This window comes from Capsicum annuum, unplaced genomic scaffold (assembly GCF_002878395.1).
Source record: "Capsicum annuum cultivar UCD-10X-F1 unplaced genomic scaffold, UCD10Xv1.1 ctg5262, whole genome shotgun sequence".
NCBI classification, from domain to species: domain Eukaryota; kingdom Viridiplantae; phylum Streptophyta; class Magnoliopsida; order Solanales; family Solanaceae; genus Capsicum; species Capsicum annuum.
In genome coordinates this window covers 1-9,575 of record NW_025860665.1, presented here as the reverse complement: position 1 = coordinate 9,575, position 9,575 = coordinate 1, and the positions used below count along the sequence as shown (strand labels likewise).

General features: G+C 42.3%; 1 long non-coding RNA gene across 1 annotated transcript; it reads right to left on the bottom strand.

Moving 5' to 3' along the window:
• Positions 1-4,348: 4,348 nt before the first annotated feature.
• Positions 4,349-6,765, bottom strand: LOC124892966. The gene is made up of 4 exons (XR_007050490.1): positions 6,196-6,765; positions 5,994-6,049; positions 5,472-5,530; positions 4,349-4,672 (listed from the first exon to the last, which is right to left on the bottom strand). It is a non-coding gene; the product is annotated as an uncharacterized LOC124892966 (long non-coding RNA).
• Between the last annotated feature and the right edge of the window lie 2,810 nt (positions 6,766-9,575).

The window sequence follows — 9,575 nt, the reverse complement described above, 5'->3', positions numbered from 1 at the left end:
TGGGAAGTCAAATAGGCGAAACAGCATAAACGTGGCATTTTTAGGCCAAATCTGTCTGCTATAGCCCACGATTTTATAGTAGGCCCGGGGTTCGGGCGTGTTGTGCGTCGAAAATCATCCAGGACTTGCCAGGGAGCTTGGGGAATATCCCAGTGTGGTTTTTCTAATCTATCATGGCCATTTGGGTGGACAAACGGGCGAAACAGTGCATATGGGGAATTTTTGGGTCAAATTGGTGTGCTATAGCCGATAATTTTAGGGGTGGGCCGGGGGTCTGGGCAAGCTATGGGCCAAAAATCGATCAGGGAATGCCAGGGAGGTTGGAGATAGTCCAGTGTGGTTAGTTTATTTTTCATTGCCATTTGGGTGGACAAAAGGGTAAAACGGCACGAACAGGGTATTTTTGGGCCAAATTGATGTGCTATAGCCTACGATTTTAGGGGTGGGCCAGGGGTACGAGTGTGCTGTGGTCCAAAAATTGATCGGGGAATGCCAAGGAGGTTGGGGATCATTCTAGTGTGGTCCATTTAATTTTTTTTGGCTATTTGGGTGGGCAAACGATCAAAATTGCACGAATGGAGCATTTTTAAGACAAATCGGTGTGCTATAGCCCTTGGTTTTGAGGATTGGCCCGAGGTTCGTGCGTGCTGTAGGCCTAAAATCGATCTAGACATGCCAGGAAGGTTGGGGATCATTCCAGTATGGTCCGTTTAATTTTTCGTGGCGATTTGGATCGACAAACGGGAAAAATAGTGTGATCGAGGCATTTTCGGGCCAAATCGGTGTGCTATAGTCCATTGTGTCGTGGGTGGGCTTGGGGTCCGAGCGTGCTATAGGATGAACATCAACCGAAGTGTGCCAGAGAGGTTGGGGATCGTCCCAGTGTGGTCCGTCTAAGTTTTCGTGGCCACTTGAGTGGACAAACAGCAAAACAGCTCAAACAAGGCATTTTCGAGCTAAATCGGGGTGCTATAGCCCACAGTTTTAAGGGTGGGCCCAGGGCTTGAGCGTGTTGTGGTCCGAAAATCGATCGGAGCATGTCACGAAGGTTGGGGATCATCCCAGTGTAATTCGTTTAATTTTTTGTGGCCATTCGAGTGGGCAAATGGCTGAAACAGCGGGAATGGGGCATTTTCAGGACAAATCGGTATGCTATAGCCCACGGTTTTGGGGGTAGGCCCGAGGTTCGGGGAGGTTGGGCAAAAAATCAACCAAGATGTGTCAGGGAGGTTGGGGATCATCCGAGTATGGTCCGTTTAATTTTTTGTGGCCATTTGGGTGGACAAATTGGCGAAACAGCATGAACAGGACATTTTTGGGCCAAATCGATGTGCTATAGCCCACGATTTCGGGGGTGGGCCAGGGTTCCGAGCATGATATGGGCCTAAAATCAAATAGGGCATGCCAGGGAAGTTGCGGATCATTGCAGTGTGGTCCATTTATTTTTTTTTGGCTATTTGGGTGGACAAACGGGCAAAATGGTGCGAATGGGGCATTTTTGGGATTACTCGGTGTGCTATAGCCCAGGGTTTCGAGGGTGGGCTTGAGATTTGGATGTGCTGTGGGCCTAAAATTGACTGGGATGCACCAGGGATATTGGGGATCGTCCCAGTGTGGTCCGTTTAATTTTTGTGGGCATTTGGATGGAAGAATACGCAAAACAGCGCGAATGGGGCATTTTTGAGTTAAATCGATGTGCTATAACCCAAGGTTTCAGGGGTGGGCCCAAGGTTCAGGCATGCTGTTGGCTAAAAATTTTTGGGCCAAACCGGTGTGCTATAGCCCACAGTTTTGGGGGTGGCCCTAGGGTTCGGGCGTGTTATGGCCCGAAAATCGAGTAGAGCATGCCAGGGAGGTTGGGGATCATCCCAATTATATATGTTTAAGTTTTTGTGGGTATTTGGGTGGTCAACCAGGCAAAATGGCGCGTACGAGGCATTTTCAAGCTAAATCGGTGTCCTATGACCAACGATTTTGAGCGTGGGCCCAGGGTCTGGGTGTGCTGTAGGCCAAAAATTGATCTAGATGTACCAGGGAGGTTAGGGATCATCCCAGTGTGGTACGTTTAATTTTTCATGGATATTTGGGTGGACAAACCGGCGAATTGGCTCATATGGGGCATTTTTTGGCCAAATCGGTGTGTTATATAGTCCATGGTTTCGGGGGTGGCCCTAGGGTCCGGGCGAGCTGTGGGCTAAAAATAGATAGTGGCATGCTAGGTAGGTTGGGGATCATCTCAGTGCGGTCCGTTTAATTTTTTGTGCCATTTGGGTGGACAAACGGGCGACATAGCGTGAACGGGGAATTTTCTAGCGAAACCGGTGTGCTATAGCCCACGGTTTCAGGGGTGGGCCGGAGTCCGGGCATACTGTGGGACGAAAATTGACTGGGGCATGCCATGGAGGTTGGAATCATCCTTGTGTGGTCCGTTTAATTTTTTGTGGCCATTTGAGTAGACAAACGAGCGAAACGGCGCGAACGAGGCATTTTCGATCCAAATTGGTGGGCTATAGCCCATGGTTTTAAGGGTGGGTCCAAGGTCCGGGAGTGCTGTGGACTGAAAATTGATCTGGGCAATCAAGGCAGGTTAAGGATCGTCTCAGTTTGGTTCTTTTAATTTTTTATGGCCATTTGCCTGGACAAACATGCGAAACGGTTCGAACAGTGCATTTTTGGGCTAAATCGGTGTGCTATAGTCCACGATTTCAGGGGTTGGCCGGGGTCTGAGTGTGTTGTAGGCAAAAAATCGACCGGGCCATGCCCGAGAAAATAGGGATCATCCTAGTGTTTTCCGTTTAATTTTTTATTTCTATTTGGGTGGACAAATGGGCGAAACGGAGCAAATGGGGCTTTTTTGGGCCAAATCAGTGTGCTATAGCCCACAGTTTTGGGGGTGGGCCCGAGCTTCGAGTGTGCTGTGGACTGAAAATCGACCATGGTATGCCAGGGAGTTGGGATCATCCCAGTGTTGTTCTTTTAATTTTTCATGGCCCTTTGGGAGGACGAACGGGCAAAACAGCGCGAACGTGGCATTTTTGTGCCAAATTTTTATGGGTGGCCCGGAGGTCCGGGCGTGATATGGGCCCAAAATCAATCGGGGAATGTTAGGGTGGTTGGTGATCATCTCAGTGTGGTCTATTTAATATTTTTTGGCCATTTAGGTTTACAAACAAGCAAAACGGCGTGAACGGGGCATTTTTGTGCCAAATCAGTGTGCTATAGCCGACGGTTTTAGGGGTGAGCCTGAGGTCCGGGTGTGTTGTGGGCCAAAAATCAATCTAGGCATGACAGGGAGGTTGGGGAACGTCCCAGTATGGTCCGTTTAATTTTTGTGGCCATTTGGGTAGACAAATAGGTGAAACAACACGAACGGGGCATTTTGGGGCCAAATCGATGTGCTATAGCCTATGGTTTTGGGGGGTAGGCCCAGGGTCCACACGTACTGTGGGCCAAAATTCGAATGGGGCATGCTAGGGAGATTGGGGGTTGTCACAGTGTGGTTCGTTTAATTTTTTGTGACCATTTGGGTGGACAAACGGGCGAAACAATGCGAACGGGGCATTTTCGGGTCAAATCGGTGTGCTATAGCTGACGGTTTAGGGGTTGGGCCCGAGGTCTGGGCTTTCTGTGGGCGAATAATTGACCGGAGCATGATAGAGAGGTTGGGGATAGTCCCAGTTAGGTTCGTTTAATTTTTCATGGCCATTTGGGTCGACAAATGGGAGAAACATCACGATCGGGGCATTTTTCGGCCAAATCGGTCTGCTATAGCCAACGGTTACGTGGGTGGGATCGGGGTCCAAGCGTGTTGTAGGCCAAAAATCAACTGGGGCATGCAAAGGAGGTTGGGTATCATCCCATTATGGTCCCTTTAATTTTTTGTGGCCATTTGGGTGGACAAACGGGCCAAAAATCGACTGGGGCATGCCAGGGAGGTTGGGGATCATCCCAGTGTGGTCTGTTTAATTTTTTGTGGCCATTTGGGTGGACAAATAGGTGACTTAGCTCACGGTTTTGGGGGTGGACTCGAGGTCTGGGCGTGTTGTGGGCCAAAAATTGATGGGGGCGTGCCAGGGTGGTTGGGGAACATCCTAGTGTGGTCCATTCAATTTTTCGTAGCCATTTGGGTGGGCAAATGGGCAAAACGGCACGAACGGGGAATTTTCAGGCCAAATCGATATGCTATAGCCCATGGTTTCATGGCTGGGCCAAGGGTCCGAGCATGCCTATCATGCGTCAAATCCTATTGGGGCGGATAGGCACCCATAGCCATGAAGGCCCGAGAGAACCAACCTATAACCTTGGAATTCACATGCATGCTACTATAATAGGTAAAGGTTTTATCATATACAGATATAATGCCTTAATGAAAAAAAAAATATAAACGACAAGCCCTAAAACTATATACATAATAGACTTGCCCGTTGGGGCCATAACATCTACAAGATAACACATTGCCATGCTTAACTATACATTGGTCTACAAAGCCTCAAGACGATACACAAAATTTAGCTAAGGTCAGGACAAACCCCCGCCATACTATTAACTTTTATACAATACCAAAAATATATGGAACCGACTCGGAAAGCCCCGAAGCAAACTGGAGCTCACCAATAGCAGATGGATATCCTGGGCTCCTACTGAGGAGGCGTGTTTGCCGAAGCACCTGTGCCTATATCATGAAATATAATTCCCCCCATAAGGGGAGTCAGTACGAAAAAAATTTACTGAGTATGCAAGGCGGAAAAGTAACAATACATGACAAAAAGGCTCAATAAAAATATGGAACAAGTGTAAGAATAGTTCTAGTAGACCACCTTTACATTTACTTGTGGAACAGGGCACATTACATTTCTTTCTTCCTTTTACATTCTTACTTTATTATCTTTGTAATCCATATGATACAAATGACCAGTTGATCAGTGGTAAATAATAAATCAGGATCGGCCCATGCTAGGCTTATGCCCCTGAGCTGCCATCTACATATAAAGTATCGGGATCGGCCCATGCTAGGCTTATGCCCCTGAGCTGCCACCCATTTTATAGATTTTCGTTACTTAGTTTAATTAGGCTTTTGAGATTGTTACTTCGGTGGTCATAACCTTATGGTACCTTGAAACAATGATCTATCAATAAGAGATAGGTAAATAGACAATCAATGCAATAATAATGAAGTAAGGAGTTGTTGGTACACTAATGAAGTGTTTAGGAGCTAAAAATAACACATGAGTCTTATTTGAGTAACCGGAGAAATTCTGAAATTTACTAGTGAAAATAGGCATGTAGGATAGGTAGAAAGCATGTATAAAGGTGGTTTAACACATTAGAGAGTGGGAATAAGTTCATTAGTAACATGGGATATCATAGGTGCTATTATGTAGCACGTGTTTTTGGATGACCTTGGAAGCTTATCGATGGAACAAGTATCCGTTTTCACGCCAAGAGTGAAAAATAGAGTATACTTTACATACCTGGTTGTAAAACTCCAAAACCATCCAAACTCGACTTCCCACACTTTTAGATTACTTATCTACAATGAAATATATGGCAAACTAATATTAGCAACCAAACGTCACATTTTGGCTATTTAACTTCACCAAACTAGTGGCCGGGAAGTAAGCCCTTAATTTATCAACAAAGGGTGTCACTTTAACCCTCTTATACTCTAATTACAGCCACATACCATACATATTCATACAATATCCCCCGACACAACCTAAGCTTCATTTCACCTTCCAATCAACACACACAAAACGAAATGAGCAATAGACATACACAATCATAAATTCAGTGGTGTATCACCACATCCATCTTCTATAATTAAATACAAACTAATCACACCTTTTCCCAATAGCAACCGGGCATCCCACAACACAAACACACAAAACAGTCCGCAACAACACTCCAATAGTCCTTTAACAACAACCCAATATGTGCAATCCTTTATCAACACATGTATATGGAAAAAGGAGAAAAGTGGACAGCAAACATACCTTGATTTCCTTGATATTTTAGTGTCTTAATGTGTATTTCCTCAATATCTTAATCCCTTCACACATAAATCAAAAGAGAAAAGAGAAATCCCTTAATAACTAAGAACAATGGACTGCCCAAACTTATAGAGAAGGCTGTCCGGAAATTAATCTTAAAGAACACATAGTTTCCATGGTACAAGCTCATGAATTGTTCACTTACCTTTAGCTTGGAAGGAAGGTCAATCCCAAGAACCCTTGTGGAATTATAGGGTTGTTTCATAGCCAAGAGAGAACAAAAGAGAAAAACCTAGAAAGCTGGAAATTTTGTCTAAGTTAAAATGAGAAAAATTGCTGATTTCAATCCATCAATAGGAGATTCTCTTGGACGAATTTATTGACTAATTTTGGGCCATATTTTGTCAAGTAATTGATGTATACACTTTACCAATATATTGGGCCTTTGTAGATCAAAAACTATTGGGCCTTAGCTACCAATTTTTCCTCCTTTTCTTCTCTTTAACTTGGTATTTGGCAGATTTGAGTATTGGGCCTCTTTTCTCCATTTTCTTTCTATTTTACTTAATTTGGGATCAAATGAATACATTAATATAAGGCCTAATCTGATACATGGTCTTGATCCCATTAACAAAATACTCAATTTTTAGTTCTTAACTCTTTAATCTAACTTAAAATTTGTCTATACTTGGTCACATTAAACCACATGGGAAGTATTTAGAACTCCATATACACCACAAAGATATATCCATATAAATTGAACAAGTACACACAAAAATATAGGGTGTTACATCCTTCCCCCCTTTAGAACATTCGTCCTTGAATGTTAGCATAATTGTCCAACTAAAACAAGTTCTAGCGTAAGGTTAATATTCCTATCATCAGACAGTTTATATATAAATATATATATATATATATATATATAAACACTTACTTGTTATTGCTCTAATTCAGCATCTTGGACTTTCTCTTCGTATTTGAATAGATGAGGGTATTTGGATTTTATTGCTTCCTCAGCTTCCCATGTGATCTCCTCCACTTGCTGGTTTCTCCAAAATACTTTTACAGATGTTATTTATTTATTCCTTATCTTCTTAACTTGTCGATCTAGAATGGCAATAGGTATTTTCTCATAGGTGAGATATTCCGTAACTTGTACGTCTTCAGTAGAAGTGATATGTGATGGATCTCCGATGCACTTTCGAAGCATTGAGACATGAAATACCGGATGTACTACTGAGAGCTCTTGGGGTAGATCTAACTTATATGTAACTTGGCCAAACCTCCGAATAATCTTATATGGGCCTATATAACGTGGACTTAGTTTTCCTTTCTTACCAAATCTCATAACCCCTTTCATTGGTGATACCTTCAAGAATACCCAATCACCGATAGAAAACTCTAGCCCTCTTCTTCTAATATCTGCATATGACTTGTGTTGACTTTGGGCTATTTCCAGTTGCATTTGAATTACTTTAACCTTTTCCATAGCTTAATAAATAAGATATAGTCCGAACAAGGTAGTTTCACCCACTTCAAACCATCCAATTAGTGATCTATACTTTCTTCCATACAAAGCTTCATATGGTGCCATTTTGATTCTTGAATGATAGCTTTTGTTGTAGGAAAACTCAATAAGAGGAAAATGATCATCCCAGCTACCCTTAAAGTCTAATACACAAGCTCGTAGCATATCTTCAAGTGCTTGAATGGTACGTTCTGCTTGTCCATCTGTTTGAGGATGAAAAGTTGTACTCAGATTCACTTGTGTTCCCAAATTCCTCTGAAAAGACTTCCAAAAATTTGTAGTAAATTAGGCCCCCGATCTGATATAATAGAGATTGGCACTCTGTGTAGTCAAACTATCTCTTTAATATACAATTTTGCATACTCTTCAACTGTGTAAATGGTCTTTACTGGTAGAAAGTGTGCAGATTTGGTAATCCTATCAACTATCACCCATATGGAATCAAACTTTTGAGATGTACGAGGCAAACTAGTGACAAAATCCATGTTAATCATGTCCCACTTCCAGATTGAAAGATCTATGCATTGCATATAACCCCCGGGCTTCTGGTGCTCTACTTTAACTCTTTGACAATTTGGATATTCGGCTACAAATTCTGCAATGTTCTTCTTCATGTCACTCCACCAATATATTCCTTTCAAATCTTGATACATCTTAGTTGACCCTGGATGAATAGAATACCTTGAACGATGTGCCTCTATTATAATCCTCTTTCTTAGCCCGTCTACATTAGACACACATAATCTATTTTGGCACTGAGGTACTCCTTCTCACGTAAGCTCAAATGCCTTAGTCGTACCACATTGTACATTCTCCTTAAGCTATAATAAAATTGGATCTACATATTGCTTCTCTTTCCCTTCAGCTACTAATGAAGATTCTGCTACATTATGCACAATAAGCCCCTCATCTGGAGTTTCAAGGAGGCGAACCCCCAAATTAGCTAGTTGGTAGAGATCTTTAATCATCCCTTTCCTTTCTATAGACGCTATCATAGACTTACGACTTAGTGAATCAGCTACCACATTTTCTTTCCCTGGATGATACAAGATATCAATATCATAGTCTTTTAATAGTTCAAGCCACCTCTGTGGCCTCAAATTTAGATCCTTCTAACTAAAGATATATTGCACACTCTTACGATCAGTATATATATCAACATGAATCCCATACAAGTAGTGGCACCATATCTTTAAAGCAAATATAGCTGCTGCTAGCTCGAGGTCGTGCGTAGGATAGTTTTTATCATGTGGCCGTAATTTTTTGGAGGCATATGCTATTACTCTACCATGCTGCATCAATACACATCCTAATCCAATTCTTGAAGCATCACAATACACTGCATACCCTTCTGTGCCTTCTGGAAGTACCAATATGGGTATAGAAGTCAACTTATTCTTCAGATCTTGGAAACTCCTTTCACAGGCATCATTCCATTAAAACTTGGATGTTTTGTGTGTTAGCTTGGTTAAATGTGCAGAAATTGAAGAAAAACCTTCAACAAACCTTCTATAATAACCTACCAACCCAATAAACTACGAATCTCTGTAGGCGTTGTGGGCCTTGGCCAACTCTTCATGGCTTCCATCTTTTGAGTATCAACCTTTATTCCTTCACTAGATACAATATGACCCAAGAATGCCACCGATTTTAACCAAAACTCACATTTAGAGAACTTTGCATATAGCTTGCGATCACGAAGAATCTGCAATACCTGTCATAAATAATTGGCATGGTCCTCTTCTGATCTGGAATAAACTAGAATATCATCTATAAAAACTATCATGAACACATCTAAGAATGGCTTAAACACTTTATTCATCAAATCCATAAAAGTTACGGGTGCATTTGTTAGCCCAGATGACATGACTAGGAACTCATAATGACCGTACCATGTTCGAAAAGCTGTCTTGGATATATCCTTCTCTTTGACCCTCACTTGGTGGTAACCTGAACTCAAATCAATCTTTGAGAAGCATTTGGCGCCTTGTAACTGATCAAATAAATCATCAATTCTTGGGAGGGGATATTTATTTTTAATAGTCACCTTATTCAGT